Source organism: Eptesicus fuscus, chromosome 8, assembly GCF_027574615.1.
Source record: "Eptesicus fuscus isolate TK198812 chromosome 8, DD_ASM_mEF_20220401, whole genome shotgun sequence".
Taxonomy (NCBI): domain Eukaryota; kingdom Metazoa; phylum Chordata; class Mammalia; order Chiroptera; family Vespertilionidae; genus Eptesicus; species Eptesicus fuscus.
In genome coordinates, this window is record NC_072480.1 from 33128162 (window position 1) to 33146298 (window position 18137).

An 18137-nucleotide genomic window follows, 5' to 3' on the forward strand; every position below is an offset into this window, starting at 1 on the left:
AGGCTGAGCTGCAGCTCATAAATGCCTACTCCTACAGAAATACCCACCAAGTCTCTTTGTCCTCCCAGTTGAAGAAAGTGACAGCCAAGCCCTAGCCAGTTTAGTTCGGTGGATAGAGCATTGGCCCATGGACTGAAGGGTCCTGGGCTTGATTCTGGTCAAGGGTACCTAGCTCAGTTGTAGGCTCCATCTCCAGGCCCTGGTTGGAGCACATGCAGGAGGCAATCAATCAATGTGTCTCTCACATAGGTGTTTCTCTTTCTCTGTCCTCCCCCTCCCTTCTATTCTCTCTAAAATTCAATGGAAAAATATCCTCGGATTAGGATTAACAAAAAGAAAAAGAGAAAGTGACAGCTACAACGTGCTTCCTCCCTTCTCCCGGCTGAGCTCCACCATGAGCTCCTGGTTGCAGAGCCGTGTTGTGGATTGTCTCACCTCTTCTCACTTCTCACCTCTCTGTTTTCTCCCCCTTTAGAAGTTTCAATGTGCAGATCTCTCAGGTGTGTTTGTATGTTGAACAGGGAATCCTTTGTTCAGTTATAGCTGTTTAAGTTATTGAAACTTCAAGGGACAAGACCCAGGGTATCTCTCATGCTGCCATTCCTCTGATGTCTCTCCTACATTTTCTTTCCATACAGTAAGCATCATCATACAACTGTATTTGCTAATATTCTCTGTGCTCTTCCAGAAATAATCTTTTTGTCAAATTAATATGCTTTTACCTCTCCCATGTACATTCATACAGAATATTGTTACTTTTAATTTATTCATTTCCTTAAGGTGAATTTAATATATTTTAAATGCATAAAATACTTTGTAGATAAAGTCTAATATTGTATGTCCTAGTTATATGTTTTATATTTAGGAATATTCTTTATAATTGAAGGCTTTTCCCTGAGGGTTAGAATATATTTCACTGGCTAACTTCTTGTTCATGTTTATAGTTTTTATTAATCTAAAACTACTAGACCACAAAAAAATATCAGAAAAATGAAGGTACATATGAAAAGAATTCTTCTGTCAGCAGATGAATATCTATATATATAAAAGCCTAACTGACCGGATGACTGGACGGCCAGATGACCTGACAACTGGCTGGTAGCTATGACCTGCACTGACCACCACGGGGCAGATGCTCAACACAGGAACTGCCTCCTGGCGGTCAGTGTGCTCACACAGAGGGAGCACTGCTCAGCTGACAGATGGGTGCTAGATGCTGGGCTGATGGCTGGCGAGGTGCGAGCCTCACCCTTTGACACTCCCCCTGCATGCCCAAGTGGTGGTGGCAGATACAGGGGGGCCAGGATGAGCAGGAGCAGCATGGCACCCAGCCTGGGCTTGGGCTCCTCCCCAGCTGCCTGCAATTTTGCGTACTACTTCGTGCTGTGAGGGATTGATGCAGACAGCGGGCTGGAAGCCAAGGAGCTGGCGGGTAAGGCCTGCTGCGGTGGTGGCAGAGGTCCACTGATCCCCACAGGCCAGGCCGAGGGTCCCCACCCATGCACGAATCTGTGCACCGGGCCTCTAGTATTATATAACTAGAGGCCCGGTGCACAAAATTCTTGCATGGGTAGGGTCCCTAGGCCTGGCCAGTGATCAGGGCCAATCTGCGGGGTGACCAGAGGGGCGATCATGGGGCCCCCACTGGCACCTGTCTTGGCTGGGCTGGCACTGCTTGCTCACTGGCCCCCTCCCTTCGCAGGGTGACCTGCAGGGCGATCGGGGCGGGGGGGCCCACTGGCATCTGCCTTGGCTGGCTTGTGGGCTGGGGGCAGCTCCTGCATTGAGTGTCTGCCCCCTGGTGGTCAGTGAGCATCAAAACGACCAGTCGTTCCATTGGTCATTCTACTGTTCAGTTGATTTGCATATTAGGCTTTTATTATATAGGATTTTTATATCTTTAGATAAATAAAAAATGGTGTATGGTTTGGGAACATTGGTTTCTAAGTTCCTTGAATTGTATGTAGCTGTAATACTTTTCCCTCTCTAATATCACTAGTGTATCACTTTTTGCTGCCTTTTTTTTTTATAACAGGAAATTCATTTTTAGGAAAAAAAAATATATAAGGTCTTTCCTTTTGAACAATTTCTCCTTCTGAGAATTGGCTTATGATTTCAACTTATTTTCCTTTTATAGCAATATATTTTTGTCATAAATGAATAATTTTTCAAGAAGTAATAGATTTAAAAGATAAATGTTACTCTGCTTGTGAAATTTGTCTACATACTTCCTTTAAGTGGTTAACAGAATGTGTGATAAAACTGAATGTAACAGAAGTTGATCAGACTGTCAGAAAGCTGAAGGTTATGATGGAAGATCCATCTATTCTTAGCAGAAAGCAGAGAGCTAGGGAAAATGAGAGAGTGAATGAGAGAAGATGTTACTTTTCAGTGAGAAAAAGAACAAAAACCAAAGAACACAAGAAATAGTAGCATGAAAAGGAATACGTCTATCTTTATATATCAGACGATTTTTCATAAAAAATCAATAGATTGCTTTTATTACTTTAGCAACACAATGACTGTGGAGAAACTTTCTGCACACTCACAAAAGTACTAATTCTAATATCCTGGAAACTCTCACCTTATATAAATTTAATGGGAAGAGTGACTTTTTAAAAGAATTTTGTGTTTTTATTCATTTTAAGATATGTCTTTTTATTTTCCAGGAATATAAAACAATGATATTTGAATAAAAACTAAAATACTTTTTGTATAAATGTTTGCCAACTTGGAAATACATTTCTAGAGAAAAAATGTTATTCCTTTCTAGTGATTTAAAGGACTAGATTGTTTTATAGTTTTTTAATTTTATTTTTGTTTGTTTTTTAACTCCGGAGCAGTTTTAAATGGATTCAGTAATATATAGACCTTTGGCACCTATAGTTTTATGTTAGCTATATTGCATAATGGGGTAAAAATTATTTTATTGATAACTGGTTCCGGAACTTCCCTTATGAAAGAAAGTACTTTTCTTTAGGAAAGTGCCTTGATGAGTACTGTAAAAGTGGGTAAGTTCCTTTATGATAATATCAGCAATAAAAAGTACATGTTAAGGAAAGCAAGGTATGAAGGTATAGATAAGAACCCACTAAGTGAAATAAGACTAGCATATAGTGTAAAAATCTAGTCAATCTCTTTACTGGGGTGAGCAAAGGATACTTTAAGGGTGATGAGCCCTGCCATTTCATTTAAAAAAGATTACTTCAACTTAAAACATTTCTCAGTCTTTTCTAAAATGTCTATCACATTCATAGATTATGCACGTATTATATATTAACATATTTTTAGAACTAAAGAATTGCATTTACTATATCAGCTGCTTCAGTATTCAACAATATTGCTATTTAAAGTGTAGCCCACAGGCCAGCAGCATCGTGAAAGCTTGGCAGATGTGCATTTGTGAAGTGCCACTCCAATTGCTGAATCAGGATTTACCATCTAAGATTTCCAGGTGACTTTTATGCATATTTAATTTTGAGAATCCCTGCACAGAAATTTACAACTTCACACATCCAGGCAGAAGCCCAGAAGCTTCTGTGGCCATGAAGTGGTAAGCCTCCTTGGCGTTCAGGCACATCTTTGGAATTTTATGGCTCACAAATGGTTGTAGCAGAATTGCAAACCACCCAATTTTCTGAAAACTCAAAAAACAGGTGGTACAATGTTACCATTAATGACAGAGCTACAGTAATAATTCTTGAAAACTGAAGATTTAATAAATTTAACTGTTTTTGTAATGTTTCTGTGTACCTGGCACTTTGTTATGGCCTAAAGGAATAAAAATTCCTATAACCTGGTTCAGATAGCAAGGATAGAGAGGGAAAGTAGTTCTGGAAAGCAAAGCTTCATGGGAAAATCCACAGATACATCCTAGATTGCCTACACCAGTAAGTGGAAAGAATGGCACACAGTGAACTTAGGAAGGAAGATTGAGGACAGCAGAAAAAAAAAAAATATATCTTACCTAATAATAGAGAAACATGTAAATTGACCGTATCTCCGCTACGCCCACGGCCAATCAGAGTGAGTATGCAAATTAACCCAACAAAGATGGCAGTTAATTTGCATACATACCTCGGTCCGGGGAACCTCCTCAGCACCCAGGTCACTCCCAGCCAGCCACCAGAGGGGCCGAGCCTGTGATCGGAGGGGTGGGATAGCAGAGGGCGCTTCCCAAGCCTAAAGCCTGGGGCTTGGGAAGGGGCCCAGCCTGCAACCAAACACAGACCATCCGGAAGTCAGTGCTGGGTTTCCCAGCTATAGCCTGGCGACCCAACACTGACTGCCCAGGTGGCTGAGACCCAGAAAGTAAGTCAGGGTCTGATCTGCAGCCTCAGTGCAAGCTATTGATCAGTGTACTTACCTCTCTCTTTCTCTTCCTCTTTCTTTCTGATCATTGCCAGCAGCCAGGCTTTTCTTTCTCTCCCAGCCTCGACCTCTTTGATCAGGCCCAGAGACAGGCCTGGAGATGCTGTCTGGCATAGGAACCAACCAATCAAAACCAAAAGTGGGTGCTGTGGGGAACCAATGGCTGTCTAGGAGGCGGAGCTTCTGACACTGACTGGCATAGGAACTGACCAATGAGAACCAAATCTGGGTGCTGTGGGGAGCCAATGGCTGTCTAGGAGGTGGAGCTTTTGACGCTGACTGGCATAGGAACCGACCAAGCAGAACCAAATTGGCCAGCAGAGGAGGGCAGTTGGGATGACATCAGGCCTGTATGAGAGGGCAGTTAGGGGTGATGAGGCTGGCAGACAGAGGCAGTTAGGGGCAATCAGACAGGCAGGCAGGTGAGCAGTTAGGAGCCAGTGGTCCCAGATTGTGAGAGGGATGTCTGACTGCTGGTTTAGGCCTGATCCCTGGGATCAGGCCTAAAATGGCAGTTGGACATCCCGTAAGGGGTCCCCAATTGGAGAGGGTACAGGCTGAGTTGAGGAAATCCCCCTCTGTGCACCGGGCCTCTAATATATATATATATATATATATATATATATATATATATATATATATATATGTATATATATATATATATATATGTGTGTGTGTATATATATATATATGTGTATATATATATATATATATGTATATATATATATATATATATATATATGTGTGTATATATATATATATGTGTATATATATATATATATATATATATATACACTAGAGGGGCCCGGTGCACGAAATTCGTGCACGGAGGGGGGTTGTCCCTCAGCACAGCCTGTACCCTCTCCAATCTGGGAGCCCTCGAGGGATGTCCGACTGCCCGTTTAGGCCAGATCAGACATCCCTCTCACAATCCAGGACTGCTGGCTCCCAACTGCTTGCCTGCCTGCCTTCCTGATTGCCCCTAACTGCTTCTGCCTGCCAGCCTGATCACCCCCTAACCACTCTGCTGCCAGCCTGTTTGCCCCCAACTTCCCTCCTCTGCCGGCCTGGTCACCCCTAACTGCCCTCTCCTGCAGGGTTGATCACCTCCAACTGCCCTCCCTTGCAGGCTGGGTGCCTTCCAACTGCCCTCTCCTGTTGGCCATCTTGTAGTGGCCATTTTGTGTCCACATGGGGGCAGGATCTTTGACCACATGGGGGCAGCCATCTTGTGTGTTGCAGTGATGATCAATCTGTATATTACTCTTTTATTAAATAAGATAGAGGCCTGGTACAGGGGTGGGGGCCAGCTGGTTTGGCCTGAAGGGTGTCCCTGATCAGGGTGAGGTTCCCTTGGGACGTGGGGCGGCCTGAGTGAGGGGCCTGTGGTGGTTTCCAGGCCGGCCACGCCCCCTGGCAACCCAAGCAGAGGCCCTGGTACGTGGAATTTATTTTCCTTGTACAATTGAAACTTTGTAGCCTGGAGCAGAGCCAAGCCTGGGGCTCCCTCCGAGGCCCATAGCCATTTGTGTTGGGGTTATAATTGAAACTTTGTTGCCTTAAGTGGGTGGGCCCGGCCAGGGTGTGTGGAAAGCTTTGCTTCCCCTGTTGCCGGCGGCAACCCTGGCCTGCTCTCTCAAGCTTCATTCTGCCGCCATTTGTTTGAATTTGTTTACCTTCTATAATTGAAACTTTGTAGCTTGAGTGGAAGCTTAGGCCTGCAACGGCTGGCAGAAAGCTTGGCTTCCTCTGTTACCTAGGAAACCTTGCTCTCTGTGGCTGTAGCCATCTTGGTTTGGGTTAATTTGCATGCTCGCTCTGATTGGATGGTGGGCATGGCTTGTGGGCGTGGTTTGTCAGAGGTATGGTCAATTTGCATATTTGTCTATTATAAGATAGGATATATATATATATATATTTTCAAAACTATTCTGTAGAAAAAGAAAATAGGCAAGTTTCAAAAATTTTGGACAAAGATGTTGCCATTTGAAGAATATTTCCCATAAACTGTGTAGCAAATTTGCTTTCACATTTACAGAATTTATCTTCTTCCTAACTATTAAGTCAATGAAAATTGGGAATGTGGTGAATGAATGGAGACAACTATCATCTTAATATTGGGTCAGAATATTGAATATAGAAGGAAAAAAATTTTTTTTTGTTCTTTAACTCTCTTTTTTCATCATTAAAACCAGTGTTAAGAGGGGTGAAATAGAAAATCACCCAACATAATACAGTGTATTTGAAGATATTTGGCCTATTGTGCTATGACTTGAAGGTTACTGAATAAGTATTAGATGAAATGATAATGATGCTATAAGAAAACCTAAGAAGAATTTGCATTTAAGAAATTTATGAACTTTTTTGTTTGTAAATGATTATATAAATAGCTTTCCAATATGAGGTACAATTAATATTATTAAGCTTGATATTTGATTCACTAAACCCTTAAATTACAATGGTAAAGAACTGTAGAATTTTCAGTGAAGTCTCAGAGTGTTTGAGGAAATTTTCCAGTTCACATTAGATGATTGGATGTGAACCTAATATTAGCTAAAAGAGTCCACTGATAAATAAGTATATATATATATATATAATGTATAATATATTATGACCAAGTTGTACTCATGTATCAGAGGACACATATTTATCTTTAAATTCATCTAAAAAATTATTGCCATCTGGTCAAGACCTCATAATGTCAAGTAACAGAGGAAACTAAAGACAGCAAATAAGATGATATTTGCACATACAAATATTTATGTGGAATATAAAATAAACTCCTGCCCTAGCTGATTTGGCTCAGTGGATAGAGTGTTGGCCTGCGGACTGAAGGGTCCTGGGGTAATTCCTGTCAAGGGCACATGGCTGGGTTGCAGGCTTGATCCCCAGAAGGGGGTGTGCAGGAGGCAGCCAATCAATGCTTCTCTCTCATCATTGATGTTTCTATCTCTCTCTCTCTCCCTCTCCTTTCCTTTCTGAAATCAAAATATATATATTCTCCTGAAACTTTAAGTAAAATGACTGAAAATTTAATGTAAATAAAGATGGAAGGTAAGTACTTCTTAAAAGAAGAAATAAAAATGTCTACTAAAATGCTAAGAGAAATGGAAATTAAAACCACAATGAAATCGTTATATATATGCATCTCAATGTCTAATATTATAAAGACTAAATATATGGTGTTGGTGAAGATTTGAAACAACTGAATCCATCGCATTTTTCCCCCATAGGCTTGTCAGCAGCACAAATGCTTTTTTGTTGTTCTTGTTATTCCTCACCCCAGTATATTTTCACCATTGCTTTTTAGGGAGAATGGGAGAAAAGGATAGAGGGAGAGAAGAGAGGGGGAGAGAGAGTGAGAGAGAGAAACATTGATGTAAGAGAAACATCTATTGGTTGTCTCCTGAATGTGCCCCAATCTGGGCTGAATAGCGAACCAACAACCAAACTATTGCCCTCGACCAGAAATCCTTTATAAAATTTGTGTCTAGAATTTCCTATGTCTTAACATGTGCATATACTATGCTCTATCACTTTTATAATTATGTGGATTCCACTCTCAACAGAAGTGCTTACATACATGTATCAAACAACATACACAAGAATATTCATAGTGAGATTTTCCATACTAAAATAATTTGAAACAACCAAAATATCAAGCAGTAGTAGAAGTAAAAATAAGTGTTGGCCAATTAATACTGTTTAATTTATACAAAAAAAATATTGATTAATAAAAATATTTTTGAAACATTTAAATTATTCTATGGTAACAGAAATATTAATATTATTCAGCTTTGGTATATCATTTCTGGAAAAGTACACAGTGCAGTTTTTGAGGTTCTAAAAAATTTCCTAATCAGGGTAATGTTGATTTCTTTTTATAAAATTAATCAATATGTAGACCTACGGTTTGTATACCTTTCCATGTCTTTAGTATACTTCAATAAATACATGGCTTACATTTTTTGAAAGAATGAGGTATGAAGTGGTAAGAATGAGAATTGAAATTGTTCACCTAAAATTAAAGGCCAGGTCCTGACCTGGCAGCTCAGTTGGTTAGAGCATCGTCCTGATACTCCAAGGTTGCAGGTTAGATCCTAGGTCAGAGCACATACAAGAATCAAATAATGAATGCATAAGTAAGTGGAAAAACAAATTAATATTTCTCTTTCTCTCGCTCTCCCTCCCTCTTTCTCTCTCAAATCAATTAATTGAAATAAAACCCTATATAATAAACGCCTAGGTGGCATCACGCCCTCACGTGATGCCCTCATGTTGCCACAAGATGGCCACCACAAGATGGCCACCACAAGATGGCCGCCACAAGATGATCAGCAGGGGAGAGCAGTTGGGGCCGACTAGGTTGGCAGGGGATCAGTTAGGCATCAATCAGGCTGGCAGGGGAGCAGTTAGGGGGCGATCAGGCTGGCAGGCAGAAGTGGTTAGGAGCTAGCAGTCCTGGATTGTGAAAGGGATGTCAGAGATTGGAAAGGGTGCAGGCTGGGCTGAGGGACACCCCTCCAGTGCATGAATTTCATGCACCAGGCCTCTAGTAATAATAAAATAAAATAATAAAATAAAATAAAATAAAATAAAATAAAATAAAATAAAATAAAATAAAATAAAATAAAATAAAATGACAAAAGTGAGAAACAACAAGTGTTTCACATCGAAAGAATAACTATTCAGGAAGCACTGAATCACCCAGAAACCCAAATAGTGTTCTGCTTAGAAAGTGAAGGCAAGGAGTATTATTAATGAGAAAGGGAAGGGGAATGATTACATGACAGAAGAAGAGAATCTCTGTGTTAATATACCAAGGAAGGAAGTTCTACATGTGCAGATAAGCTAACATCGTGATGTTTATTCTATAGAAGGTCTTTAATTGTCAGCCCAAGAGTCATAAAAAAATAGTCTTTGGGAGTACAGTGATGTTTTAGGCACAGTCCAAAGGTTATTTTACTCAGTTTTAGGATTCCAAGGATTTGAGGAGTAAGTCCTACAAGGTAGTTCCTCTGGGATGGCTCCTTTAAGTCCATTGTAAAGTGGTTCCATTTATATTATTTTTTTTACAAAATACAAAAATTAATACATTTAATGTTTGAAGAATTTTTGATGTTGTTTTAGAGGGAAGTGTGAAAACTGAAGTGCTGCTGGAAGGAATATTGATCATTAAAAATTTTTATGGGTTTGATAGCATGTTTTAATGCGGATGGGCATGATCTAGCATAGAGGAGGAAATTAATGATGCAGCAGATTGAGCAGCCAAGTAATAGATCAGTGTTCTTACAGTTATATTCTGTTCCATCATTCTTTCCAACAGGCCCATGAACAATACATAATGCAAATTTGATCATGTGGGTTCTGGTGCTTAAATCTACTTTAATGACTCCCCACTAATTTCAGGATGCATTTTAGACTTCTTGCAATGATCTATGTGCTACATATACGTAGTTAAGCAAATAGTGATAGCCCTTGCTCTAGTGGAATTTATAATCTCATTGGAAGAAAAAGAAAAGAAAAAAAAAAAACTAAGCAAACTGGAATACTTTCAAACAGAAAATACTAAGTACTATTTGTATGCAATTGGGAACAATTTAGAAGAAAGGGTTTGTAGATTTTACTATGCAATTAAGACCTGTAGTGGTTTACCAAAAAAATCCAAGCAATTGTCCAACATCTGCTGGATGTCCTGCAATTAAACTATATTCTGACACCATCCACCTGAGATAATATCAGACCCCACAGGCCAAGGGTTCAGTCTCACAACAATTCCCACTCAGTCTACCACCACCACTTCAGACACTAATTGGAGAGAGGGGATATGTTCACATCATCTGTGAATGATGATTTTTGGTGACAGGAACAAAATTCTGTTATGACAGGAGGACACTAATTTTCTAGTACTAACCCCAATGTTCATGATTTGTGTGAATTAAGCCTTCTATCTTTACTTCACTTTTTACATGTGGCACTCTCAATCCTAATGTGTTTTCTCTGCTCTCAAAGTCCCCCTATGTAGGGGAGGGACAGAAATGGCTTGTAGTTTGAGAATCCTCACTAGTCTTTTATGACCCAACAAATCCCTTCCTTGTGTATTACAAAGAGCCAGCAAAACCAATGGTCACATTTCACCCTATAATATTTGTCACATTTTTTTTTCAATATACATGATTTAGAAACCTAATATTCAAAACTCACAAAGGAGATTTTCCCATAAGGTTCTTTTGTTTAATTTTGTTGTTTCCTCCCATGTAAATTACTGTAAATTCTACATTTCCTTGGGCTTTAAATTTATTTCTGTACTCTTCATAATCAGCCAAAAGAATGAGACTTGGATTGGAACAATTAGATCAGCATATTATCCTCTCTTTGTAGTGCATTGGGCGGCAAAGTCAAGAAGACCAAATCGCACAGAGGAAACATTTTTTTAAAAAAGGGATAGAAGTTTGTTTCACGTACCAATAAATTTTTTATCAAAATGATAATCTTTTATACAACTGTGCCCAATGTTTCTAAAACACATTTTGTTTCTTAAAGATCATGAAATGAATTCTTTATCACTCTCTCCCCATATGTATAAGGAAATTCAAGTATATGCCCTTATAAAATGCATAAGATGCTTCAAAATCTGCCAAAAATTCAACATCGATTCCTCTAACTTACTCATAGTCATATAATTATTTTCTTTGTCTATTTCAAGCCCATGGGCTTTACAAATCCTGTTTCCTCTACCTGAAATGACCTTGTTTTGCATCTTCCCAAACAACATTCAATTTTCAATAATAGGTAAATAAACCCTAACAACATTTTTGAATTTGGCTATTAGGAGGTGTAATCAGAAATATGGAGATATAAGGATGGGTACCAGATTACTGCATATTGAAAAGTGAATGGAACATTTTACCACCTTTGAGCATTTGAATATACTCATACATGTAGCATATTTAGGCTCTCTTGAGTCTTTCTGTAGATACAGTTTTCTATCTAGTATCACTTTCCTTCTGCCTGAAGAACTTGCTATGATATTTCTTATAGTGGAGATCATCTGCTAACAATGTTTGCCTGAAAAAGTCATTATTATACGTGTATTACGGATATACACTGAGTGGCCTCTAATGAGACTCCACCCATGCACAAATTCAAGCACCAGGTCTGTAATATATATATATTAGAGGGGACATGGGCAGTTGGCCAGCCTGCCTGCTGGTCGAACTCCTGGTTGAGGGGACAATTTGCATATTAGCCTTTTATTATATAATATATACATTCAGTGGCCAAATTATTATGCATTCAGAGATCATAATAATCTGGCCACTCAGTGTATATATATAGTATATGCATATATAATATACGGTATATCTATCTTTCTATCTATCTATCTATCTATCTATCTATCTATCTATCTATCTATCATCTATCTATCTATCATCTATCTATCTATCTATCTATCTATCTATCTATCTATCTATCTATCTATCATCTATCTATCTATCATCATCTATCTATCTCCATTATAATAAAACCCTGATATGCAAATCGATCAAATGGCAGACTGACCGGTGGAATGACTGGATGATATGACATGCACTGACCACCAGGGAGCATCTGCCCTCCAAGAGGAAAGCGACTGACAGCAGTGGTGGGGGGGCAGGGCCAACCAGCGGGTGGCACCAGGTCGCCAGCCAAGGCAGGTGCCAGCGAGCCCGCCCCTCCTCCCCCGCCCTCATTGCCCCTCCAGTCACTCCACAGATCAGCCCTGATCACTGGCCAGGTCTAGGGACCCTACCCTATATATTGGAAACTGTCTCTTAGACTTAAAAATTAAAACCTGGCAAGGCTACTCTAACTCTGAAAAAACAGGATGATGCAATGATGACATGCATGGACTCTGGCTTGCACATTTTGTGGTCAGCCCTGATTCTGACACTTGTAACTGTGTGACAAAGCCAATTACTTAACTTCTCTCTGCTTCAGTTTTTCCACCCATAACATGGGGAAAATGGTACTGCTGCCTCAGAAGGATCATGTTATGTACTACTTTTTATAATCAGGGCAAAATATGTAGCTGCCCCTACAAAAGCAAGATGCCTTTAACCTGTATGAAAAGTATGGTCACTGGTGCGTGCAGCATCCCAGATTGCGAGAGGATGTCCAACTGCCAGTTTAGGCCTGATCCCCACAGATAGGGCCTAAACTGGCAGTCAGACAACTCCTGAGGGGACAGGCTGGGCTAAGGGACAACTCCCCCCCATGCACGAATTTCATGCACCGGGGACAACTCCCCTCATGCACAATTTCATATATATATGAAATTGGGGTAGTATATATATATATATATATATATATATATATATATATACACACACACACACTAGAGGGCCCCCCCCCCCCCCGCCAGCCTTGTTGCCTCCTACTGCCCCCCCTGCTGGCCTGGTCATCCCTAGACTCCAGCTATCCCCCCCTGCCAGCCTGGTCATCCCCAACAGCCCCCTCTGCCAGCCTGGTTGCCCCTCACGCCCCTCCTCCCCCCCGCCGGCCTGGTCACCCCACGCAGTCTGCTGTTCAGTCTTTTGATTGTTCTTCACTAATCCCCCTGCCAGCCTGGTTGCCCCACGCAGCCTGCTTGTTCAGTCACTGGTCGTCCCTCACTAACCCTCCTGCCGGCCTGGTTGTAGGCAGCCATATTGTGAGGGCATGACAGTCAATTTGCATATTACCTCTTTATTATATAGGATTAGGTATAGTATCTAATTAAGCAGTTTTTCCCCATTTTACTCTTTAAAGGTATTTTTTTTTAATTTAATAAATCTTTATTGTTCAGATTATTACAATTGTTTCTCCTTTTTTCCCCCCATAGCTCCCCTCCACCCGGTTCCCACTCCACCCTCTGCCCTTACCTCCCCCCCACTGTCCTCATCCATAGGTGTACGATTTTTGTCCAGTCTCTTCCTGTACCCTCCACAGAGACACCCCTTTCCCCCTGAGAATTATCAATCCACTCCCATTCTATGCCCCTGATTCTATTATATTCACCAGTTTATTTTGTTCCTCAGATTTTTAATTCAGTTGACTTTTAGATTCACTTGTTGATAGATATATATTTGTTGTTCATAATTTTTATCTTTACTTTTTTCTTCTTCTCCCTCTTCTTAAAGAATACCTTTCAGCATTTCATATAATACTCGTTTGGTGGTGATGAACTCCTTTAGCTTTTTCTTATCTGTGAAACTCTTTATCTGCCCTTCAATTCTGAATGATAACTTTGCTGGGTAGAGTAATCTTGGTTGTAGGTTCTTGCTATTCATCACTTTGAATATTTCTTGCCATTCCCGTCTGGCCTGCATAGTTTCTGTTGAGAAATCAGCTGATAATCATATGGGTGCTCCCTTGTAGGTAACTAACTGTTTTTCTCTTGCTGCTTGTAAGATTCTCTCTTTATCTTTTGCCCTTGGCATTTTAATTATGATGTGTCTTGGTGTGGTCCTCTTTGGATTCCTTTTGTTTGGGGTTCTGTGTGCTTCTTGGACTTGTAAGTCTATTTCTTCCACCAGGTGGGGGAATTTTTCTGTCATTATTTCTTCAAATAGGTTTTCAGTATCTTGCTCTCTCTCTTCTTCTGGTACCCCCATAATTCTGATGATGGTACACTTGAAGTTGTCCAAGAGGCTCCTTACATGATCTTCAACTTTCTGGATTCTCTTCTCTTCTTGCTTCTCCAGAGGAGTGTCCTTTGCCTCTTTGTATTCCAAATCTTTGACTTAATTCTTGTGTTCCTCTAGTCTGCTGTTGGATATCTGTATAATATATTTTTTTTTTAATTTCAGTCAGTGTATGTTTAATTTCCAGTTGGTCCTTTTTTATATCCTCGAGGGAATCATTAAATTTATCGGCCTTTTCTAGGAAATTCTTGAAAAACCTTATAACTGTGGTTTTGAACTCTATATCCAGTCGTTTGTTCTCCTCCATTTCTTTTGTTTGTGCTCTGTTTCCTTGTCTCCTCATTTTTGCTGCCTCCCTGAGTTGGTAGGGTGGCTTTGTGTGCTTAGGTGTCCTATATGGTTCAATGGGTCAGACTCCCAGTTACCTGAGGTGGACACTCTTGGTGCACCCCTTTGTGGACTGTGCACAGCCTTGTTGTAGTTAAGTCTTGATTGTTGTTGGTGTCACTGGGAGGAATTGACCTTCAGGCCAATTGGCTGTGAGGACCCGCTGTGTCTATAATGGAATAATTGCTGTGGTGGAGACACGTTTATGGGGCAGGACTTGTTCCAGTGGGGCTTTGGTGCTCACTGAGTCTGCCTCTTGAATGTGTCCCTTATGAGAGTGGTTGAAATCTGGTGTCGTCTCACACAGACCACTAGATACACTAGTTCCTGGATCTCCAATGGGGTGCAGGTCAGCTACTGTCTGAGGCCACCCAGCAGGAGCAACAGCAAGAACTACAGTCTTCTCCTCTTTGCTTGGGATTTGGAGGTTTTGGAGTTGTCTGACCAGAGTTGCAGTTTATTTGGTTAAGCTTCGACAGGGCAGACCATTTATATGCAAAAGCCGCTGCGCAGAGCTTGGGTGTGTTTGTAGATTGTGTGGGGCGGGGTCTCAGGGCGTCACTAGGCTAGGGCGTGGCAAACAGCAAAGGATGATAGTCTGCCTTCTCTGCCTTTCCGCGTTTCCAAGTCCCTGCGTCCTGCGCTCCAGCACAGTAAACAATGATTACTGGGCGCGTCTCTGCCAGGAAGTCACCCTCACATTCCGACCCGATGGCCGACAGTCCAGCTTCTCCCCGTAGGCGTCTGGGTCCCCTGCATCTCCCCAGAAACTGGATTTCAGAGTAATCGGGAGCTTATTTCCCTTCGGGTTGAAAAAAAGCAGCACGCCCAGTCGCCCGCCACCAGCCAGAATCCCATGCCTCCGTACCTCAGCTTTTCAACGCTTGTGTTCTTTTCTCTTTCCTTCTAGTTGTAGAACTTCCACTCAGCCAGCTTTCCTGTGGTTCTGGGTGATAGACGTTTTGTCTTTTAGTTGTAGTTTTGAAATTGTTGTGCGAGGCAGCAGATTAAGAGTTTACCTTTGCTGCCATCTTGGTTTCTCTCTCTTTAAAGGTATTGATACATTATCTTCTACCTTAACTATGTCTGACCAGAAGTCTGTTGTCAGTCTTATCTTTTTTTCTACTTTATGTAATTTGCCTTTTATAATTTATTGTTTTCAAGATTTTTTCCTAAACACTGTCCTCCGCCAATTTGATTGTAATGTACCTTGAAATGGTTTTCTTTATATTTATGTTGTTCGAAATGTTTTAGTTTTTGAAATCTCTAAGTTTATAGTTTTTACAAATTTGGAAAAAGTTCAGAAGTTATTTATTTAAATACTTGTTCTGTTGCCCCACTTCTCCTTTTGGAATATACTGTATGTGAGTTTTTGTGTGTGTTTTGTGTGTCTAAATGTTAGATCATGTGATATGGCACCATGTGTTACACCCTATTTTTGTTTCTAATATATTCTTTTGAAAATATCTTTTTGCTACACTTTTAAATTCACTGATTTTCTTCCTCCTGTCGTTTTTATCTTGTTTTATAGCCCTTCGAGTTAAAATTTTTCAGATATTGTATTTTACATCTGTATTAGTTCCATTTTGGGTCTTTTTTAATATTATTCCTTTCTCGCCACATTATATTCAACCCTCAGTATATGATACATTCTTAGACTATTCTTTTAATGTCATTTTCTGTGAATTCCATCTTCTTTGCCATTTTTAGGTCACTTTCAAATGAGTGATATATCTTCTAATTCTGGGTCCCATTTGTCTGTTTAATATGTCTAGTAATATTTTATTGGAGTCTGAGTGCTGTGATTTGCACATAGAAGAGCTGACTTTTGTGCTATTCGTTTAAAAAGTGGTTGATAGTTTCTGGAAAGCAGTTATATTCCTGAGCATTAGTTTGCTCCTTTGGTGGTAGGCTTTCTTCTAGGACTAATTTAGCATCATTAGTAATGTGATTCCTTCTGAAGTGTATGCCGCATGCGTCATGTATTCAGTGAGAATTCTCCTTTAGATAGAGGAAACTCCATTAAATTCTTATACTGTGTGAGATATGGGAATTGCTCATACCTAGAAACCTTCTGGTAATTGTTCCTTATTTGAATGTTGTTCTTTCCCAATGCCATCTGTTTTCACCCTACAAATATGTAGAATGTTGTCTAGTTAAAGACTCAGTTAGATCCCTATTGCAGTGTCATCAGTTATTCTTTTGTGTAAGTTTCTACCATTATATACTCTACTTTGATATTTTCTAGCCATTTTGCCTTTCCATACTTCAATATCTGTCTGCTCAACTGAGCGATATTTCTGGACTCTGAGAGCAAGAATATTGAAATTTAGTCTAGCCAAAACCCTAGGGAATAATAAATAGTATCTCTCATCTCATATTTTTCCTTTTTCTCAGAAGCCACAGTTATTTTTTAAAAATATATTTTGTCATTTTTGTTGTTGTTTAGCACATAAGGGTAAAGGTAGAATATTTTATTCACTCCTAAACAGAAAAGGAAGCACCTTTAAAAATGTAATTGGTAAATGAATTGAAAGACAGTAAAATTTTTCAAGGGATTCAGTATTTAGAATGGATTCCCCCCCACCCCTCAAAATGGGAGGAATAATATGGAGAATTCTTTTTCTATTAAACAGCTGTTGGTAATACATTAATAAAAAGTAGGTATTATTAGAGAAGTATTACCTAGTACCCCCACGTATAGCTTCTGTTGAATTTACACATGCATTTCTTAACTTATTCTTAGCCCAAAATACCACAGAAAATAGAGTAAATTTAATTTAGCACAATACATGCTATATTCTAATGAATTGCTCTAGTATAAAAGTATACCTTGTATTTCATTGCTTAAATTGCCTATAGAAATATTTTAATATTAATAAATATCTATTAAATTATTTTCTTAAAATTTATAATTTTTGAAAATTATATTAATCTAAACTAAGACTAAATTTAAACGATAATCCTTTGTATCTATATTATTTTTAAAAATGATGTAACAAAGTATTTTTTCTCATATAGTCTTTATAAAAAAGTAGCTCATGAAATTTCATAAAGAGTTATTAATCAATCCATATATCTTCAATTTGATTTAATGGCCATTATGGTTAGTAAAATTATTTCAATTATATATAAATTATGTCCTAATATCAGGTATTTGGAGAACATAGTTGTGCAATATAATTATAATAGCATGTTGTATTTTTTAAATTACCTGAATTATTATTTTTAATTTTTTTAGCTATGTGAGCCTGATTCTCAAAACCACCCCCTGTAATTAAAAACTACATGGTTATTTTATTCTTTTACATGAGATTATTAACTGAAATGCATTGAATTTTTAGATGGAAACCTATTTAAAAAGTCCAAAGAGAAATTATGATGATAATACAATATCCTTTGTGCAAAACATAACAATAGCTGTTATGATTTAATAAGTCATTAGTCTTTTTTTTCAAAAATTATTTTATTCAATTTTAATTCATACTTCCTTTTACTGTAGGCGAAATTAATTTTCTCTATCATTACTTATAAACAATATGCTAAGAAATGAATGTACTCTAATAACCATGTTGTAGAATCTATATATTTCAAATACCTGCATTTAAAAATTCTCCTGCAATTCTATTTTCACATGAAGAGACATTTTTCAATTAAATCTATATATACTAGAGGCCCGATATACAAAATTCATGCAAGGGACTTGGCCCCTGT